A 22,926-nucleotide genomic window follows, 5' to 3' on the forward strand; every position below is an offset into this window, starting at 1 on the left:
TGGTGATGAAGTAAAGATGGGAAGTATAAGAAAAGATAAGAAAGGAAGCAAAGGAAAAGTGTCTGTAGAAATGTTCTCTTGAACAACAACTCGCATGTGGCCAGTACTTAAATATTTGCTGGGCTTCCCAGATGGTGCGGTGGTAAAGAATTTGCTTGCCACTGCCAGAGATGCGAGAGATGCAGGTTTGTTCCCTGGTTGGGAAGATCCCCTGCGGTACGAAATGGCAACCTGCTCCAGTATTCTTGCCTGGAAAATTCCATGGACGGAGGACTCGGGCTAGAGTCTACAGTGTCACAACTAGCTGGACATGACTAAGCACACACTCACACTTTACACACACCTCCTAAATATTTGCTAGATGAATGACATACAGGAAATAGAAAAATAAAATTATATGAACAGCCAATGAGGTCAGTCCTCCTCCAGGCCACAGGTCTTAGCTATGTGGATATTATCAGAAAGGTCAGCTATTCATCCCACCCTGAACTCTGTAAATAATGATTTCCCATCCATTTACCTTGAAGACATCTTCTATCAGGTAATCGCATGAAATGTCTCTGTGTGCCACATTATGTTTGCAGCTTTTTCTTTCTTCTCGCCGCTATAATCTACATGATAGACCAGCTGGGTGAGTAGATTAAAATCCTTTTCAGATCCACTCTTAGTGCAGCTCTATGGTTCAGATAGGATGGAGTGTTTGTGAAAAAGCAGTGAAATCTCTTGGAACAAAATGTGATCATTTTTGCAATCATTCTGCCCCAAAGCACATTTATAAGCCAGTAAGTTCCCTGTTGTTCATTTCAAATTCTCATTTCCATCAGCCAAGCACAGAGCTCTGGAAGATTAGATTATTTTAAAACTATTTGAATGTCATTTGCTGATGCTCTGTGCTAATTTCCCTGGGCCAAGTGTTTCTAGTTCATTCCGATTAAGGATTTCCATTAGCAGGTAAGCCAAGTCTCCTGTCCTTGACCCTGGAATTGAGAGTGATGAGGCTGTGACCAAGACCTCCACTTCAACCTAGGTCAGAATTCGGTCTAATGGTCTGAGGAGCCTCTATAAATGTTAATAGAGAACCCCAAAGTTACTTCCAGTTCTCTGAAGAGCAATTTCCAACAGCATATGTCTTTGCTTATCATCCACAGGCTTGAGTCAGATCCCTTGGATCACAATTTGGTAAGTTACATTCTATTGAGAAGTCTTGCAGTTTTAGAGAGCTGAAACAGAGTGGTCATTCCAAGAAGTAATGTGGTCAAGCGTGAATGTCCTACTAGTGGGGAAAGGTTGGTCACGTGGGCAGTGTCATCCTTAGAGCTAGCCAAGTATGTCCCCTGGCCTGCGCCCCACCCTGGTGTTCCTCTGGGCAAACTCCCTTCCAAGTAATGAGGAGCCATGAAGCCAAGGAGATGTGTCTGCCCTGAAGTCAACCCCCAGCCCCAGATCATCCTCGCCAAATGGCCTGTAGCAAATGCCAGCCTCTTCCTTGAATCCATCTCCCAAAGATAGTGGTTGCCACATGCACTCGCCGAGATAAGGCCAAGGCGTGACTGTTGGGTAGGCAGGGGCTGGCAGATTTTAGACTTGATAACTAGGGTGTTCTTATAGTTGCTCACATAAACCACTTTACCCCACCACCTCCCATTGTGATGGGGGCTTTGAGTCCTTCATTTGTACTTTTGACCTGGGCTCTGCAAATGGCAGGAGAAGGGCCACAGGAGGAGAGGGGAGTGAATTAGTTGGATCACCTCAAATCTGCAGATTAATGAATCTGATTTGTATACCATAAAATGCTAGCTCTCTAGCAAACACAGCCCTCAAGAGGGTGGTACACAAATCAGTGGCCAGTTTTTCTGCAATGAGAACCAAAGATGCCAGGCTAACTGGGATGTTCATACCAGTTGATCAAATATTTGTTCACCAGAGGAAACTCTGTACGGAAAACCAGATTATAATCACATGTGTTCTTATGAAATGTGGAGTCAGAGGAATGGGAGTCAAGAGCAAGGCCTGTGCTTCAGGTTGATGTTTTCTGAGATCCATCTCCAGGTTTGGGGATGCGCCTCCTACGTGGTCCCCGTGCTTACAAAGCCAGCTTCTTAATCAAACATTTCTTTTCTTTTTAGACAAGCTCTGAATGCACTTCTCCTGGAGGAGGGCATGACAATCCACTTCAGCTTCCTTGCCTAGAGAATCCCCATGGACAGAGGAGCCTGGTGGGCCATGGTCCATGGGGTCACAGAGTCAGATATGACTGAGGCGACTTAGCACACAGCACACATGAATGCGCTTCTGGGTTTGCTTTCCCTGCTTGGAATTTACACCTCTCATTTATCTACTGTAATTTTGGCTGTGCTAGGTCTTAGTTGCTTCGCACGGGATTTCTCCAGTTGCAGCAAGAAAGGGCTCTGCTTCATTGCGGGGACTGGGCTTCTCATTGAGGAGGCTTCTCTCTTTGTGGAGCACAGCCTTCAGGCACATGGGTTTCAGGAGTTGTAGCACACAGGCTTAGTTGCTCCTCAGCATGTGGAGTCTTCTCAAACCAGGGATCGAACCTGTGTTCTCTGTGTTGGCAGACAGATTCTCATCCACTATACCACTAAGGAAGCCCAGAATTTATACCTTTTAAAGTGAAATTTTCAGAAAGAAAATCTTGGTGGATGCTTATTGGACTAACTACCAGTGATAAACTTGAAAGAAAGTGTAGGAATCTTCATCGGTCATGAGAAGACTGACAACTAAATACATTATTTTAGAGTTGTTCCCATCCTGAGCAAGGACATGGGAAATTCTCAGTTTTTATTAAAATTACTTACCAGAATTTTACTTTTCATGTCCTTTGCTCATATTCTGGAGTAGCTTGCATTGGTTGTTCTAAACGATGTCTTCCTATATCCTGGATTTGAAATAAAAAACACAGCAGGGATGGTCTTCAAGCTTTCCATTAGCCCTTCCCTGCCAATTCCTCCATCCATTATTACCTTTTCTATTTTGCTAGTTACCCAGAAACAGAATAGACAGTACAGAGTGGTTCTCGTCCTCATAGATAGGAATTAACCTGAAGTCTGGCAAGTATGTCATGGGATACCTCCATCTCAAAGCTTAAAACGTGTGGGGATGTCTGTACTCAAGGTCTTATAAGAATCACAGAGGATTAAAATTCCAGAGCAGAGCACATCAAAAATGTGCGGGTGTGTATATATGTGTGTTTTGTTGTTTAATCTCTAAGTCATGTCTGACTCTTTTGTAACCCCATGGACTGTGGCCAACCAGGCTCCTCTATCCACAAGATGTCCCAGGCAAGGATACTGGAGTGGGTTGCCATTACCTTCTCCAGGGTATCTCCCTGACCCAGGAATCAAACCCATGTCGCCTGCATTGACAGGTGGGTTCTTGTACTACTGAGCCACTAGGGAAGCCTGTATATGTACGTGCATGTGTGAATATATGTGTGTGCAAGGGCATTGGTTCCCTTTGTGCTTGGTGCTTCTAGGGATCTGTGATAGAAGCTGGAGTGTAACTGCCAGCAGATGCTTGGCTTTCCTCAACTGGCGATGAGAAAAGGAGGAATAGGAAAACACTGTCAGAAGAACCTGCTGACTAAGCATGGGATGAGTGATGCCAAGTTTTGACAGGCAAAGAATGTGTTTCTGAATGGAATCGATTTTCAGGCTGTCCAAATGTACGCAGCATATTTATGAAGAGAATAGATAACCAGCCCACTTGATTCTAAAGCTATATGGAATTTAGAAAGATGGTAACGATAACCCTGTATGCAAGACAGCAAAAGAGACACAGATGTATAGAACAGTCTTTTGGACTCTGTGGGAGAGGACGAGGGTGGGATGATTTGGGAGAATGGCATTGAAACATGTATAATATCATATATGAAATGAATCACCAGTCCAGGTTCGATGCATGATACTGGATGCTTGGGGCTGGTGCACTGAGATGACCCAGGGGGATGGTGGGACGGAGGAGGAAGGGGGTTCAGGATGGGGAACACGTGTATACCTGTGGCGGATTCATGTTGATGTATGGCAAAACCAATACAATATTGTAATTAACCTCCAATTAAAATAAATAAATTTATATTAAAAAAAATAAAGCTATCCCCTGATTCAGTGTCCACACTTACACCCTGGTAAGATTTTTGGCCACCTAATGTGAAGAACTGACTCATCAGAAAAGACCCTGATGCTGGGCAAGATTGAAGGTAGGAGGAGAAGGGGATGACAGAGGATGAGATGGTTGGATGGCATCACTAATTCAATGGACATGAGTTTAAGCAAGCTCTGGGAGATGTTGGTAAGGAAGGGAAGTCTGGTGTGCTGCAGTCCATGGGGTCACAAAGAGTTGGACATGACTGAGCAACTGAACACCAGCAAAAAGATTTTATAGCACACAGTATTTAAAGATCTCAGAAAACCCTTTCTAGACAATTGTGTGCTCAAGAATGCCTCTTGCCTTTATTTACATTCTTCTCTCTTCCTGCCTCCTTATGAATCTTAGACCATTGTGGGACCTCATACTTTTGCTGCTCAATGAGGAAGCCAGAAGGAATCAATCTAGATATATGTGTTGTCAAAAGGGGTGCTGGTCCTGGAGAGGTCTGTCAACCACAAACCCCAGCAAACTCTGATCATCAGCCTCACAAAATAAGGGGACAGTCTGTTTGACAAAAAATACCCCAAAGCTACAGAAAACTGGACTCAGAAAACAGTAGTAACAGTAACAATATTTACAGAAAATATAATCATACTTGAAGGCTTGGCAATGAATGATATTTCCACTCAGGATAATGAAAATGCAGTTCTGAATTGTTATAAAACTTTGATGTAAATATATTGCAGGATGGCGTTGAGGGTAGGGAAGCTAGAATCCTCACACACTTTAATGTCTACGTGGATGAATGATAGTAGCATGTGTGTATTATTTAGAAAAATGAGCCACATCCAAGAATCAGGAGCTTAAATAACAGAAAATGGTTGCCTCTGGAGAGTGACATGGGTATGCGTGAGAGAAATGTAGCTTCAGCAATAAGCTTACTGGTCCCGTTCAACTTCTGAAATCACATTCATGTATCACTGTGATAAAACAACATTTTAAAAAATTGAACTTTGTCTAACTCCATATATCACTGCACAGGGAAGTCAGCACAACTAACTTCTCATTCCCCGTGTAATGGCAGAGGTCCACAGTTTGCACACTCCTCAGTTTGGAGCCCTCTCTGCCTTGCAGTCCAAAAACACTGTAACAGGGACAGTGAATTTCCCTGGGCTAGAGTGACTCTGAAGGTCTGTTTTCAACATTCCTGGTTTTCTGCACACACAGGCTTCCTATACAGGCCATATTATCGATAGTTTAGTTGAAGGAGGGCTTGTTAGATAACATAGAAATAATTTGCAAAAAGAGACAAATCTGGCAGTTAGAGGCTGCTTTTAAGGGAATGCACCCTTCCCATTGCCACTGGTGACCATACATTTACGTTCTAAATGAAGGGGCGAACAAAGCAGTGAAATGTTAAGCAACTCTTGGTTTGAAGGGACGGTTACTAGTCCCTTGGGAGTTTACACCATTCCCCTCTAGAATTCACTTGCACTTTTTCAGTGTTTTATTTGCACATGCATAAAAGATATTTCTTTCTCTCTGTGCTTATCTTTTAGTTACACACCAGAGGCCTTACCTGAAACTTGAACATTCAGGAGAGGCTGTTCTAAACAAAACTACCAGAGCTCAGAGCCAGAGATTCCCTGGTGACAAAGGCTTTTAAATCCAAGAGAAATGGAGAACTGCACAAAGCAGCAGATGGTCAGCTGTGAGCGGTGCCCTGCCACCCAACTCAGGGTAACCAGACTCCCTACTGTTCTTGGGGAGACAGCACCACCTTCGGCCAGGTAAATGATACTGATTTGATTCTAAACCCAACCATCTCTGGGTGGGGGAGGAAAGTTCTTCCTGGAGTGAACAGTACCGAACAGTGAGCTGCAGCAGCATTCCTGAAGTGCATGGCAGGCACGGCGCTAGCCAGCGCTACAGTGCCTGCCCCTTATCTCCAGGGCTCCTGCCTTCCCGTGCATGCACCCAGTCTCAGCTCCTTTGTGTCAAGAAGACAAACAGGGACAGAGAGACAGTTTGGTGACCACTGCAGTCACCACTGCTGGTGGAACTGTTTGAAACTGATATCGAGGAATCATGACAGACCCAGAGAGTCAGTGAGTGTGGTGAACATACACTCAAGCATCATAAGGGACTAGAAATCAGAGGATCTGTGTCCAGCTATCAGCTCCACTAATTCCCATCTTACAACATTAGTCTAGTTACCAACTAGTACATGTCTGCTACGAAGCAAAAACTCCTTAATGTTTTGTTAGTAAATGTTGAAGTCACTGGAACTTTTGGGGCCTCTGTTGCTCTGTATTAAAAAATAAGAAAGTTTCTATGTTGGTAATAACGATACCTGTTATTTATTGATCAATTACTATGTGTTGGGCACTGTTGTGAATTAATTAAATCCAATTAATTAATCTAAGTAATTAATTAATCCAATAAGCTAAGTTAATGAAAAGGCAAAGTTAAAAACCTTTTAACACACAAGGGAATAAAAATAAAGAGAGGTTAAGTAACTGGCCCCAAATTATTCATTTGGTAAGAAACACTATCAACATTCAAAACTTCAAAGCCCATATGTTTACCCACTTTGCTTTTGTCAACTTCTAGCTGTATTATCGTTAATATTATTCTCATTTTTCTCAATTGTTATCATCAATGGGAAAATGTTTAATCTCTTCTTCCAGTTCTATGTATATTTCTTATATTAGTTCTCATAGATTGATCTTCCATGTGTCCATCAACACTTGAGCCTCTGAACGTCACTGAAAAGCCTGTATTTATAATCCAAATATAAGAGATCAGGAATTTTGTACCCACCTGTGGATATGGTGTGAAGTGGAAAGGGACAGCAAGTGTTTAGACAGAATCTCCAACCAAACATGCTAACAGATAATATAAAGGAGCAGACATAACGGGGTGCGTGGACTGGGATTATGCACAGCTGTGTACTTTCTGAAGTGGAAAGACTTGCTATGTGATTTCCCTAAGCAGTGTTACGGGCCAAGAGCTGCTGTGTGCAGAGGAACCCTAGTTGTGGGGGAAGAAAAGCACAGGGCTTGGATTTTGACAACTAAATGGCTACACAACCCTGGGCAAGTCTGTTTACTTCATTGAACCTGCCTCCACTTCTGTAAAATGGGGTTGTGTCAGGTACCTCACAGGCTTCTTGTAAGGACTGAATGGGGTTACAAGGAAAATGCTTGGCCAGCTCTTAAGACTGGCTATACAGTGTGGTGCCCACCACAGAGCAGTGGCTTCAGCGCCACTTAGGAGTTTGTTCGAAAGGCAAATCTCAGGCCACATCCCAGCCCTACTGAGTCAGAATCAGCATTTCGACAGGACACCCAGGGTAGTCATAAGCACATTAAATTTGAGAAGTTCTGCTGTAAGACACCATATAAATGCAGCCTGTTGTAATTTGGGGCTCTGTTTTCCTTGCATATACTGCCAATGAACTATAACACAGCCACATTTCAAGGACTGGGCCTGCTCAAAGGCTTCCACATCCTCCCTGCCTGGGTCCTGATGAGTGGGCCTAGTATGCACGTGACCAACCAAGCAGGTTATTCTTAGAGAGAAGTTCTGTTTTTTCAGGAAAGGACCACCCAAGAGAGGCATTGTCTTGTGAAACCCTTGGTCATTTTTGAGTTAGGAGAACCAATAAAATGCATACCCACATGTTCGAAACTGTCTCAGCCCTGGGAAAGGTTGTTAAACATGAGATTGAAGGGGCGCATGTGCTCAGTTATGTCCGATTCTTTGTGACCCCATAGCCTACCGGGCTCCTCTGTCCATGGGATTTCCCAGGCAAGAATACTGGAGTGGGTTGCCATTTCCTCCTCCACAGGATCTTCCTGACCCAGGCACTGAACCCACACCTCCTGCATTGGCAGGCGGATTCTTTACCACTAAGTCACCTGGGAAGCCCATGGTTGAAGGGAGTAGCAGCCAAAGTGGAGGTGATATACATTTTAATCTTTCAGAGTCCCTGGGAGCAGCCGCTAAAGGAAGCCACTCAGTGGGAGGGCTTCTTGTCATAAATGTGTCTTTTATTAGATCCCTGTTGCGTATGGGAGACATGGAACAGGTGCTTCACGACTGCCTGTTAACGTGGATTGAATACAGTATCTATCAGCTTCCTACCTGTTAATACAACTGTGAACACATGCTGTCCTGAAACATGGATATTGAATATTTTAAACTGAAAGAGTTTGAGAAAACAGCCAAACAGGATCTCTCCCCACTTCCCCACTCTGTCTTTCTTCTCTGAAACGTGGCACAAGAACCCCACGTGAGACGTGACCTCTCTAAGCTCTAGGGAAAGGAGAGTCCTTGTCTCAAAAACAAGAGACACTGCCAGAAGAATTCAAACAAACAGGTCTCACTAAGTTTTCCCCAGTTTACTACATTCCCCTCATATTTTCTGACCTAAAATATTTCTACATGACCACCCGCTCTTCATCAAACCCAGCATAAAGATAGGTTTAACCATTTCTTCAGGTCTTCATTTTATTAAGATTCCCATATCACACAAAATGGATAGTAAGTACACTTGTATGCTTGTTTTCTCTTATTTGTTTTTGTCATTTGAATTTTCAGACCCGGCCAGGGGCCCTAAAAGGAAAACGATTTTTCCTCCCTTTCACTAGATTAACTCCATCTTATGTGTATAGACGCAGGCTTACATCACCATTATTCCTTTTCGCCACTGTGATCTTCTTCACCTTCCATTCTCCTGGTCAAAGATTAACCAAGTGAACACATAAATTTTAATAACCTGTCAAAATATCATAATAGAAGTGGAATGATTCTGTTTGTAAATCACTATTGACAAAAAATAATTCAGCATTTCAATAGATACCCTAAATTTGGTTTAAGAAAAGACTATGACTAACATATGAATGATGAACTAAAGTGAATTAATGAAGTATTAGTGCTCAGACAAATCATTGCTCATTGTTCTAAAATGTCAAAGGTCGGAGTCCTTTGCTGTGTAGAAGTGAGTCGGGGAGGGAAAAACCTCCCAGGTGGAGAAAATCTCAACTGGAGAATGTCCCAGTTGAGCTTATGTGCTCCTCAGGACGAATACAATTCCAAATAGCTTCCTTTAGCTCCCATGAAAGAGCACGGAAGCAAGCACATTGGCACCCTCTCCTTGAGCAGTGATTGTCTGGTGTGAGCCATGGAAGTTGCCTGGGAGGACTTGACCATCAAGATCCTCCGAGGCCCTTAACATAAGAAAGCTGTGTGTGTCCTGGGACACATTCGCACTCCCCAGAGTTTCAGCATGAGCTGACTTTATCACAGTGGTAGGTTTATATAAAACACTATTCAGTAACAATGGAAAGTTTGTCAGAAGGTGCCTATACATACGCAAGTATTCATTTACATTTTGTTCTAAAAGCTCCATCACTTAAGAGTCAAGCATCTCTATAATCAGATGGGGTGGGTCCTCAAGGTCTTTTAAAAGAGAGACAAAGAGGCTCATCCCAGGGGAAGCAAGTAAAGCCCCACAAGCTTGTTCTAGGACAAAAGCAGCCTCCCGGGAAGTGTTTTTAATAAAATCCAACGTTCAGATCATCCCCTGATCAATCTTCAAGTCATAGCTGACTTCTCAGAAGAGGAGGCTGCCAAAAAAAAAAAAAAAGCTGCCTCAGCACAGGTTCCATGGAAGACAAGTCCCTTGGTGGCAGTGGTGACAGAGCTCTCAACACAGGCTTGGGAGGCTGTGAAGGCACAGACACTGATGGCCAGAATCAGCAGAACCTTCAGCGGCTATCTGGGGCATCAGTGGTGAGCCACTAAATTTGGCGGTGCTGATGACCACGATAACAAACCAAGGAGCCACAAAAGAGAAAAGAATGGCAGCTGTCATATGGCAACTAAGGATGATGCTGTGCACAGTGCGAACCCTCAGCGGCTCTGAGAACTATCTACGGTGGAGTTTAAGTTGGGAGTGGCGGGCCTCCCTAATAGCTCAGTTGATAAGGAATCCACCTGCAATGCAGGAGATCCCAGTTGATTCCTGGATCGGGAAGATCCTCTGGAGAAGGGACAGGCTCCCCACTCCGGTATTCTTGGGCTTCCCTTGTGGCTCAGCTGGTAAAGAATCCTTCTGCAGTGCAGGAGACCTGGGTTTGATCCCTGGGTTGGGAAGATGCCCTGGAGAAGAGAATGGCTACCCACTTCAGTATTGTGGCCTGGAGAATTTTCCATGGACTGACTGTATGTATAGTCCATAGGGTCAGAAAGAGTCAGAGAGGATTGATCAACTTTCACTTTCATTGGGGGAGGGTGGTGGCAGGTGGTGGGGGTGGGATTGGAGGCGAGGGCTAAGTCCTGCACAGCAGGTCACATCAGAGACAAAGAAATACAATATACTTTTGCTTCCCTCTCCCCAGTTCAAGACTGGTGGGATATGGGAAACAAAGGACAGAATAGAAAAGTCCAAGTTTGTGGAAATTCGAGCTATAAATCTGAGATTCAGTCATCCGTGCTTACAGAAAGCCCAAATGGGAAAATTTTTAACAACATGCCACTATACAGTTGGCAACATTCTCTACTCAAGCTTGTAAATTATAAATTTTTTTGTTGGACTCAATTTTTTTCTTAATTCTTCTCCCCTAGAATGGCACTGCTTGTCTCCATAAATATTATATGCTAATTTAGTGCAATTAAAAATGATAAAATAATAAATTAGATAAAGTAGGTAGTATGAAAAATAGTAGTACTATAGTATTATCATTTGAAGGAAAAAATTTGGATTTTGCACCACCTCAGCTACTGCCAAAATCTCTGCAGCAGCTGATAAGCCCCACAGATGCCAAGAGCACAGGGTCCACTAATTTTCAACTGTGTTTCCTGTTCAACTTTTCCTGATAGAATTCTCACTCCTGCTCACTTCTTCACTGACGGGTAGCAGTGCATTCTTCAAGACCCATAGTTAGGTTAAATGGGGGTTAAGAATCAGTTCTATCTCTCAGAAGTACAGGCATCAGATGAGACCAAGAGACTATACTGAAGATATATGTGAGTTCCTTCCCCCGACATTTCCTAGTTTTAAAGGTATGATTGCGTTTATGTATTTGGTTTCGGCTCTGCTGGCTCTTTGCTGCCGCGCGGGCTTTCTCTGGCTGCCGCGACGGAGGCTGCTCTAGCTGTGGCCGTGGGCTTCTCACTGCGGCGGCTTCTCTCACCGTGTCGCATGGGCTCTCGGGCTCGTGGGCTTCAGTAGTTGGGGTGCGTGGGCTCATTAGTTGCAGTTCCCAGGCTCTAGAGCACAGGCTCGGTAGTTGTGGCTCACAGCTTTAGTTGTTCAATGGCAAGTGGGATCTTCCTAGACTAGGGATTGAACCCGTGTCTCCTGCATTAGCAGGCAGATTCTTTACCACTGAGCCACTAGGGAAGCCCATATTCCATGCTTTAGAGTATCTATTCACCACTACCCCCAGCTTAAAAGTAGTAGCCCTGTAGGCCACATGACCCTCTTCCCTGGCCTTAGCTGATGAAATGCCAGAAGGACAGCTGAGCCAGGCTGGACCAGCCAGATTCTCTTTCACAGGAATTTGAGAAACTGAGTCATGTAACCCTGGAGAACCAAGCTGGAAGTTGATGGAGACTTGGGGTCCAAGATTATACTCAGGCGTAGCCCTGATGGGTGTAAGCAAGTGAGTGGATGGAGAAGCCAGCCCACAGAAAGAAGAATGAAGTGGCCTTTCAGATAGAAACAGGCAAGAATCTGCATTCCCCCGAAGAGGAGAGATAGTGGGAGAAACTTCTAGTAACTGTCTAGGTCCCATACATTTCAGCTCAAAGGTACTTCCTATATTTGGTGTATAATTCTTCTATGAGTGAGTGAAAGTCTCTTTGCGACCCCATGGACTGAGGCTCCATGGAATTCTCCAGGCAGGAATACTGGAGTGAGTAGCCATTCCCTTCTCCAGGGGATTTTCCTGCCCAGGGATCAAACCCAGGTCTCCTGCATTACAGGCAGATTCTTTACTGTCTGAGCCACCAGGGAAGCCCAAGAAACCTGGTGGGTAGCCTATCCCTTCTCCAGAGGATCTTCCTGAATATTCTAATATAATAAACCTACTGTTCTTATTTCAGTTTAGTTACTTTAAGTAAGTTTTTGTTGCCTGCAAAAAAATAAAATAATAATAATAAGAGAGATGATTGTAAGGTCATAAGATGGAAAGCACCATGTAAGATTGATTTTGTCTTTGAGTGTCACCTAGGACATAGCAGCCGTGAGGGAAAGGCAAGAGCAGTCCAAGTGTGCTTTCCAGACCCCGAAAGTGACTGACACCCTCATAAATAAGGTATCAGGATCTGGAGACAGCCAGAGGAACACCCTGTGTGGAAAAATGTTCAGATTCTTGACAAGGGCTGGTATTCACCACAACTCTTGTTGGCTATGTGGCAGAATCCAAATGTACTCTACTAAAGCAGATGGTGACTGCAGCCATGAAATTAAAAGACGCTTACTCCTTGGAAGGAAAGTGATGACCAACCTAGACAGTATATTCAAAAGCAGAGACATTACTTTGCCGACTAAGGTCCGGCTAGTCAAGGCTATGGTTTTTCCTGTGGTCATGTATGGATGTGAGAGTTGGACTGTGAAGAAGGCTGAGCACCAAAGAATTGATGCTTTTGAACTGTGGTGTTGGAGAAGACTCTTGAGAGTCCCTTAGACTGCAAGGAGATCCAACCAGTCCATTCTAAAGGAGATCAACCTTGGGACCTCTTTGGAAGGAATGATGCTAAAGCTGAAGCTCCAGTACTTTGGCCACCTCATGTGAAGAGTTGACTCATTGGAAAAGACTCTGATGCTGGGAGGGATTGAGGGCAGGAGAAGAAGGGGACAATCGAGGATGAGATGGCTGGATGGCATCACAGACTCGATGGACGTGAGTCTGAATGAACTCCTGGAGTTGGTGATGGACAGGGAGGCCTGGCGTGCTGCGATTCATGGGGTCGCAGAGTCGGACACGACTGAGCGACTGAACTGAACTGAACTGAAAGCAAAGGGAACTGTATTAGACCCCCAAATGCTAAGTCCATGGGAGGAGGCAAAGGGAAAGGGAGCCAATATCAGGCTTGGAAATCTGATCTTGGAAATCTTATCTCAGCCCACTTTCCTTTGTATTAGCTTCATTCTCAGGCAAGCAACCTACCATGACGATAAGACAGCTGGCTCCCGGCAGCTCCAGGTTTAGTCCTGCCAGCTTAGTAACTCCTACCAAGAATGCCTCGTAGCTTACAGTTCCAGGCAGACTCCCAGGGATGGTTCTGATGGGCCTGATTTGGGTCATGTGCTTACCCTGAGCCAATCTCAGCTGCTGAGGGAATGCAGTATTTTCTTTTCTTGGGCCTGGGGTGAGGGAGTGGTGCCAACCTCATCTGATTCACACAGACTGAGAGCTGGGTCAGTTAGCTGCCAAAAGAAAATCAGTGGGTGGTGTACCCCAAAATAAAGAGGAAGTCATCCCAGGAGATACCCTGAGCTTGAGCTTCTGAGACTTGAAGGGAGCTTGAATGAGAAAGGAGCTTCCTTTAGAAAGGAAAACCTCTTTATTTTAAAATGGGCAGAGGGACCAAAAGACTGATGGGCATTGGTTACATACAGCTGGCCCTTACCCACTGCACAAATATTTATCAAACCCCTACCACAGAGAGAGGGAAAGAGCTACCTGTGGATGAGTTAGTCACTGTCCTGAGGCTCAGCCTCCCCACCCAGTCTCATCACCAGCTCCCTGAGTCATCCCATGCCCCACCCAGTGAGTTTTGCCTTTCCCACAGTTTTCCTGAATCTCCTGGGACAGATGGCCAGCTCTTGGAGCTGAAAAGGAAAAGGGGTGTCTTTCAGGAAGAGGAGTGCCTCTCCCATAAGCAAAGCTCACAGAAGAGCTGGCTCAGATGGGCGGGGGTGGTGGTTATTAACTTAGCAATTCCTGATGTATTTAAAATCACATTTTCTCTCTTATAAAAGACTGATTCATAGGTAACTTCTGCCTTTTTCCATTTCTGTTTAAAAACACACACACAGAACACTTATCATCCTTTTAGATCCATACAGCTCAGATATCTCTTCCTGCTTGAAGCCTTTCCTTTTCCTCCCTTCAGTCTTCTTTCTCATTTACCTGAGAGGCAGAATGTATCACCTCCTGTACTCTTATAGCACACTGTCAATGTCACAGTTACAGCACTTTTCACACTGTGTGATGGCTAGTCCCTCAGGCGGTGGATGCCTCAGAAATGTCAGGAAGGATGCCAGGCTTTTCTTGGGCCCCAGCACTGGACTGAGAGTCTGGTACATAGTCCTCCACAGATGTCAGTGAGTGAAAATGAGCAAACTGTTACAGAGCTCGGAGGTGGAAGAGGTGGAAGATCCTCTGTATCAGAGTGTTTTCTTAGAGGTAAATGGACCTCTGTGAAGTAACTAAGAAACTTTTTCTTCTTAACACAATCTTGAGTAGCTCTCTGTGGTAGATAATTCAGGGCCAAGAATATACACACTAAAAGGAACTGTTTTTCAGTAATTGTATAGGATGTGAAGCCTGAGATCTTACAACTCACTTTAAGGGAAAACTACAACAACTTAATTACTATCGTAATGCATGCAATGTTTGGATACAATATGAAACCCTTATTATACACTTTACAATTAATTTACAATTAATTTAGATATGCAGTTGTGCTGTACGGAATAAAATGCAGAAGTGTAAATATAAATGATGAATAATAAGCCATAATGGACTATCAGGATCTGGGATCCTCTAAAGAACAATAGGCCGTTTGACTTTCTAGTTGGAAGTCATTTGCTGCTGCTGCTGCTAAGTCGATTCAGTCGCGTCCAACTCTGTGCAACCCCATAGACGGCAGCCTACCACGCTCCCCCATCCCTGGGATTCTCCAGGCAAGAACACTGGAGTGGGTTGGCATTTCCTTCTCCAATGCATGAAAGTGAAAAGTGAAAGTGAAGTCGCTCAGTTGTGTCCGACCCTCAGTGACCCCATGGACTGCAGCCCACCAGGAAGTCATTTGGGGGTGTTTAAATGGCAGCCCACTCTAGTACTCTTGCCTGGAAAATCCCATGGATCGTGGAGCCTGGTAGGCTACCGTCCATGGGATCCCAAAGAGTCGGACACGACTGAGCGACTTCACTTTCTCTTTCACTTTCACTAGATGTGTTTGGAGAATTAAAAACACTCTATTATTCCAAATAATAGCAAAAAATCACAGTTAAAAAGGGAGAGGAATTCCAACCTCTTTCAGGATGTCATCTTGCCACTCTCCCTGGTGAATGAGGGGCAATGTTCCCATTTATTCACTTTCCATTTAACAAGTGCTGACTGGGCATCTGTTGTGTGCTACATGTTTTCCAGGTGAAGAAGACGGTGGATGGAAATGTAAGTAACTTGCCCTAAGCACAATGGACTGAAGCTCATTAAAGAAAGTGAGGAGGACTTCCCTGGTGGTCTAAGGGCTAAGACTCCACACTCCCAATGCCGGGGGCCCTGGTGGTCTAAGGGCTAAGACTCCATACTCCCAATGTAGGGGGCCCTGGTCAGGGAACTAGACCCCCCATGCTGCAATTAAGAGTTCACATGCTATAACTAAAGATCCTGCATGCTGCAACTAAGACCCAGTGCAACCACATAAACATATATATTTTTAAATGAGAATTTCTAACTCCTTACTTACTCATTCAAAATAACATCTTCCCAGGGACCATTGTTAAAGACTCTTGTCTTTGTACACTTTCCACTTTACAACAAGGTTTTCCATAAATATCTCATGTAGTGTCCACAGTAACCCCTAGTGTAGATAGGACTATTATAGATTCAGTGTTGCAACTGAGGAAGTGAAATAAACTATCCAAGATGACACCAATGGTCAGTTATTGAGCCAGGACCAGGACCAAGGTTCCTGATTCTGAGTCTAGCTCTTTTCCCAGTTATTCTGCGTTTAAACAGGAGGTCAGACTAGTGTAGCTAAAAATGGTTTTAGAATTCAGCTCTGGCAAAGACATGCCATCAAGAATCTTTCTCAAATGTGATCTCATCTATATTTGCATGGGGCCATGAAAAAATATCTGCCACCCACTATCTATTTTCTGGGCCTTCCCTGGTAACTCAGCTGGTAAAGAGTCCACCTGCAATGCAGGAGACCCCAGTTCAATTCCTGGAAGATCCCCTGGAGAAGGGATAGGCTACCCACTCCAGTATTCTTGGGCTTCCCTGGTGGCTCAGACAGTAAAGAATTTGCCTGCAATGCGGGAGACCTGGGTTCGATCCCTGGGTTGGGAAGATCCCCTGGAGGAGGGCATGGCTACCCACTCCAGTATTCTTGCCTGGAGAATCCCCATGGACAGAGGAACCTGGCAGGCTACTGTCCATGGGGTTGCAAAGCATCAGACATGACTGAGTGACTAAGCACAGCACACGTAAAAAAATGGAAGGAGAGATTGTGGTCATTGGTATCCATCCCTTCCTCCAATAATATCTCTTAATAACTGTTAAAGACTTTCTCCATTCACAGAATCCAGCCATGAGAAGATGAAACTATGTGGAACATTGTTGATAAACTGGAGGCCTCTGAAGTTGTGCTTCTGCAAGCTTTCAACAACCATATCAAAAATGCGCTAGAGTTTAAATCCTTGGATGCTTCTTAGGAGCTCAACCGGCTGCTTAGAATCAGACACAAAAATCAATGACATATGTCCTTGAAGAAATGAAAACCAAAACACTTTTAGCTTTGCCAAGTGAAGTTTTTCCTGAAGTGTTCCTTGGAGTGAGGTTGATATTTAGCATTCTCAAGTGAGCTGTTAAGCCCTGATGCAATATAAATAGATATAAGTTAGTGGCTGGTGACAGGGGATTTTACTCACGTCTGTCCCTCTGCTCTCAGTCTAGTCTGTATTATGGCCAAACAGCCTGTAATAAATCCTATCCGCTCACAGGGCCTGGTGAGTGTAAGTATCTCTCACCAGAGCCATTAATGTGTTAGTACCTTTGAGGTAGGTCATTATCTGTGTTGGTGGTCTTTTGCAAACTTTGAAGAGTTGTGAGGAAAGGAAAAAATCTCCGAAGAGTAAGTGATGCAATTTTCTGAACTGAATTGTCTCACTGTTGAATTCATATTACTGAACCGAACTGGGGTCCATTCACCTGACGTAAGCAAAGGCAACCTGACACCAGTTGTGGTGAAAGAAAGTACAGCGTTTATTGCAAAGCCAAGCAAGGAGAATGGCTGGTTCGTGCTCATAAATCTAAACTCCCCAGTGGCTTTTAGGGAAGTGTTTTAAAGACAGTGCGAGGGGTAGGGTAGCAGGTGCCTGATCAGCTTGTGCACAATTCTCTGGTTGGTTGATGATGAGGTAACAGAGTGATGTTTCAGGAATCTCATGTTTGACGATGAGATCATAGGGTGATGTTTCAGTAATCTCAACCATCAAGCTTCTGGTTCCAACCAGTTTGGGGTCTACATGCTGATGGTCAGCATGTCGTTAACTTCTTCCACATGATAGGGATTTTATTATCTGCAAAACAGCTCAAGAATATGACTCAGGATATTATCAATAGCCCTTGAAGAGAAACTGAAGATCCTTGACTTGTTTTGTGGCAAACTATTATTTTTGTCTTGCTTGACAGTTTTCCTTTGTTCCTGTATTTTCTCAGTTCTCTAATTAAATTTGCTCTTTGGAATTCCGAGAGGACCTAGGAGACTAAAACTTTTCTACAAACAAGAGGGACATGAGGAGTGGGCCTTCCCTTGAAAGTTTCCCTCGGGGTCCTGCCAGTTTTATGGTGAAGTCCAGTCCCTAATATGATGATGTTTGGAGATCTGATTTGGGGTGGTAGTTAGGTATAGACAAGGTCATGAAGATACGGCCCCCATGATGGGATTAGCGCCCTTATTTTTAAAAAGACACCAAAGAACTTGATTTCTCTCTCTCTCCCTCCCCCCATGTTCATGTACTAAGGAAAGATCATGTGAGGACAGAGCAAGGAGGCTGTCTCAGCTAAAGGATACAGCTCTGACCAGACACTGAGCCTGCTAATCTTAGACTATCCAGCCTCCAGCACTGAGAAATACATTCCTGTTGTTTAAGCCACTCAGTTTTAAATTTTGTATGATAGCCCACGCTGAATAAGATATGTGTATAGTGAAAGTGGATTAAATTTAACACCAGAAAACCTGGCTCATCTCTTATCCTCACTTAACCTCTTCGTGCCTCGGTCTCCTTATCTGTAGAATGGGGAACTATGAATAACTCTCACTCCACACATCACAAGGTTTTTTTTTTTTTTTTTTTTTTTAAAAAAACTTTTAATTTTGTATTGGAGTTTAGCTGATTAACAATGCTGTGATAGTTTCAGGTGGACAGAAAGGGACTCAGCCATACATATACATGTATCCATTCTCCCCACCTCCTTGGGTTTCCCTGGTGGCTCAGTTGGTAAAGAATCTGCCTGCAATGCAGGAGACAGGTTCGATCCCTGGGTTGGGAAGATTCCCTGGAGAAGGAAATGGCAACTCACTCCAGTACTCTTGCCTGGAAAAATCCCATGGACAGAGGAGACTGGTGGGCTATAGTCCATGGGGTCATAAGAGTAGGACATAACTTAGGGACTAAACCACCAAATTCCCCTCTCATCCAGGCTGCCACATAGCAATGAGCAGCTTTCCCTGTGCTATACAGTAGTACCTTGTTGGTTATCTATTTTAAATACAGCAGTATGCGCATGTCCATCCCAAACTCCCTAACTATCTCTCCCCCTCTTCCTTCTCCCCTGGCAACTTTAAGTTTGTTCTCTAAGTCTGACAACATCAGAAGGTTCTTGTGAGAATCCAGTGAGGGAAGATTTATAAATTGCCAATAGAATTGCTTTTTTGATCTACTCTTGAGGATCTTTAGTTTCATGACTCAAATGATGTGTTGTTGAGAATCTGTCATTAAAGTTGAAATGGTAAAATTGTGTAGGAAAAATAAAAATGGAAAAAGAGATTAAGAGCTCTACAAAATATTTTTATTTCTAAAATGCTGGAGGTCTGAACCCATGCATGCTAATTGTTTTAAGTGAATGAATTTTTATGGTTTGGTTGTTTAAAAAAAAATCTGAGCTAATTTGAATTCCCGTATTAGAACTCAAGAAAAATCATTGTAATTCTTTTTGCTATGTTATGTGTTATTTTATATTTTATAATATTCTTTAAGGTATTTGAAAGCTAACCCACCAAGCTCTTCTATCCATGGAATTCTCCAGGCAAGAACACTGGAGTGGGTAGCCATTCCCTTCTCCAGTGGATTTTCCTGACCCAGGGATCAAACCCAGGTCTCCCTCATTGCAAGCAGATTCTTTACCATCTGAGCCCCAGGGAAGCCCTCTGAACTGAACTCATGCGATCACAAATGGCACCTTGTGGTACATGTGATATTTTAGCCTAGCTGTTATGGACTGCCTTTCTTACTTTTTGAAAGTATTTTTTTAAATTTTAGAACAATTTAGATTTATTTAAAAATAATGAAGCTAGTACACAGAGTTCCAATAAACCCCACACCTAGTTTCCCCTATTATCAATACCTTAACATTAGCATGATATATCTGTCACAGAAAATGGACCAGTATTGACACATTATTAATAACTAAGGCTATACTTTATTCAAATTTCTTTAATTTGTATCTAATCTCCTTTTCCGGTTCCAGGGTCCCCTGTAGAATATCACATAACATTTAGTTACACCTTTTTTATGTCTTGAGAATTCTGGGCCGTGGTTAGTACTTGGCACTTTCACTACTATGGGCTCAGGTTGGGGAACTAAGATCTTGTGGCGCAAAGTTAAAAAAGAATAGTACTGGGTCAGGTATTTTGTAGAATGTCCCTCAGATGGGATTTGTCTGATGTTCTGCTCATGAGTGGGGCTTCCAAGGTGGTGCTAGTGGTAAAAACCCACCTGCCAATGCAGGAGACGTGAGAGGCACGCGTTCGATCCCTGGGTGGGAACAATCCCCTGGAGGAGGACGTGGCAACCCACTCCAGTATTCTTGTCTGGAGAATCCCATGCACAGAGGAGCACGGCAGTTCACAGGGTCATAAAGAGTTGGACATGATTGGAGCAACTTAGCACGCACACACACACACACACACTGCTCATGGTTAGACTGGAGTTATGGGCTTTTGCGAGGAATACTGTTACAGACATTCCAATCACATGAATTTGGGAATACTCTAGGAGAGAGTCAGGTAATTCTCTGGCGTAAGGGAAAATCTTTGTCCTGAAGGACCATGGTCTGCAGTGGACGTCTAACACCTAGAGAAGTGAGAAGTGTTATCCATATGAAAAGAAACTTACAGCAAGATCTATTCTAGACCTAACTAATCCCAAGAAGCCATAGATTGCCACAGGTCTGTTCTCTATCTTAAATCCTCTTGTTCTGAAGTCTTTCAACACATCTCCTATAGTAAGTTTTCTGTGGGGAAAAGATATTCAGTTTATTATGGAATTTAATGGGAAAGAAGTGTTTATTCATTTTCTAAGAATCATTACTCACCTAGATATCTGAAAGCTCTATAGTATCCTGAACACAATAATGTACTGAGAAGAACTCATAAGTTTGCTGCTGACAAGCATGTACCTGTGTGTGCTAAGTTACTTCAGTTATGTCTGACTCTCTGCTACCCCATGGACTGTAACTGGCCAGGCTCCTCTGCCTATGGGATTCTCCAGGCAAGAATACTGGAGTGGGCTGTCATGCCCTCCTCCAGGGGATCTTTCTGACCCAGGGATCGAACCTGTGGCTCCTGAGGCTCCAGGATTGCAGGCGGATTCTCTACCAGTGAGCCACTGGGGAAGCCTCAGGTACCAGAGAAGAGTCAAATTAATGATGTCTCTACCACACCAAGCACCTGGGACATTTTAAAAATGGAGTGGCAACTCCAGTATCCAGACCAACGTCGTGCTGTGACAGGCTGATACTACAATTCAGAGAACCAACTCTGAATTTGAATCTAAGAAAATGTAGGAATCCTGAACTCCCAAGACTTAGCTACCTTACTTAATTTCCTGCAAAGGTTGTGCTATTAGTGAAGGGAAAACAATTTTCCAAACATAGAAAAAAATATGAATGTTATATAGTACACATGCATATGTTCTATCTGCAGTTTGATTTTTGCAGTTGACAGAATGTCTCCATGTATGTGAGTGTTCAGCTACTCAGTCTCTTTATAATCCCACTATAATCTTTATTCGGTTCTGTATAACAAAGCAGATTTACTTATTTATTTAGATTCTATCTGTGCATTATTTTATCTCATTTAATCCTATCTGTTGCAGGTACTTACTGTCCTATAAAATAAGGAAATTGAGGCTTAGAGAAGTTAAGTAACTTGCTCAAGATACACAAATAAAGTCAGGATTCAGGACCAAGGCAAGGACTATTTGACTCCCGAATCTCAGCTCCTACAGGGTTAAACTACATTTGTGTCCATAAGTTATTTCAAAATGCCTTCTGTGTAAGTAAGCCACATGTCTTTTCTTAGAAGCTCTTGTAATTTCCATCCACATGGCATGTGCTTAATCATACTTGAAAATAAGAAAAGAGGGATTTATTATTCCCACTAATTACCACTGTCAAGGTAATAAAAAAAATCCAATTGTCTCATAATAATTGACTCACAGGCTAAAAAGGATTCTGGGACCCAAGTCCACTCTATGGAGGAGTCTTACCCCCATCAGTTAAGTTCAGTTCAGTCGCTCAGTCATGTCCGACTCTTTGCAACCCCATGAATCGCAGCATGCCAGACCTCCCTGTCCCATCACCAACTCCCAGAGTTCACTCAGACTCACTTCCATCGAGTCAGTGATGCCATCCAGCCATCTCGTCCTCTTGCCCCCAATCTCCCCCAGCATCAGAGTCTTTTCCAGTGAGTCAACTCTTCGCATGAGATGGCCAAAGTACTGGAGTTTCAGCTTTAGCATCATTCCTTCCAAAGAAATCCCAGGGCTGATCTCCTTCAGAATGGACTGGTTGGGTCTCCTTAGAGTCCAAGGGACTCTCAAGAGTCTTCTCCAAAACCACAGTGCAAAAGCATCAATTCTTTGGTGCTCAGCTTTCTTCACAGTCCAACTCTCACATCCATACATGACCACAGGAAAACCATAGCCTTGACTAGACAGACCTTAGTCGGCAAAGTAATGTCCCTGCTTTTGAATATGCTATCTAGGTTGGTTATAACTTTTCTTCCAAGGAGTAAGCGTCTTTCAATTTCATGGCTGCAGTCACCATCTGCAGTGATTTTGGAGCCCCCCAAAATAAAGTCTGACACTGTTTCCCCATCTATTTCCGATGAAGTGATGGGACCAGATCCCATGATCTTCGTTTTCTGAATGTTGAGCTTTAGGCCAACTTTTTCACTCTCCACTTTCACTTTCATCAAGAGGCTTTTTAGTTCCTCTTCACTTTCTGCCATAAGGGTGGTGTCATCTGCATATCTGATGTTATTGATATTTCTCCCAGCAATCTTGATTCCAGCTTGTGTTTCTTTCAGTCCAGCGTTTCTCATGATGTACTCTGCATGTAAGTTAAATAAGCAGGGTGATAATATACAGCCTTATCCCCATATCACCAAACAATTCTCAGATACCAGCTAGGTGCCCAACAACTCAACCCAATTCTGGTACCATCTGTCAGGAGACAGCTTCAGATTCCATAGGTTGAAGGCTGAGTTCTATAGGACTCCCCTCAATCCCCAACTTCAGATGCCAGATGCAAACCTAGATTATCAAGTGTGCTTCTGACCTATCAG

General features: G+C 43.6%; 1 long non-coding RNA gene across 1 annotated transcript in view; it reads left to right on the top strand.

Annotated features, from left to right (window-relative positions):
• The window catches only part of LOC121819122 (uncharacterized), a 34,691-nt gene extending 13,289 nt beyond the window's left edge, over positions 1-21,402 (top strand). The window contains exons 3-5 of the long non-coding RNA XR_009599923.1: positions 1,149-1,179; positions 5,667-5,897; positions 15,501-21,402. This is a non-coding gene — a long non-coding RNA (uncharacterized LOC121819122). The remainder of the gene's footprint in view (positions 1-1,148; positions 1,180-5,666; positions 5,898-15,500) is intronic.
• Positions 21,403-22,926: the final 1,524 nt, after the last annotated feature.

The sequence above is a fragment of the Ovis aries genome, chromosome 3 (assembly GCF_016772045.2).
Source record: "Ovis aries strain OAR_USU_Benz2616 breed Rambouillet chromosome 3, ARS-UI_Ramb_v3.0, whole genome shotgun sequence".
NCBI lineage: Eukaryota > Metazoa > Chordata > Mammalia > Artiodactyla > Bovidae > Ovis > Ovis aries.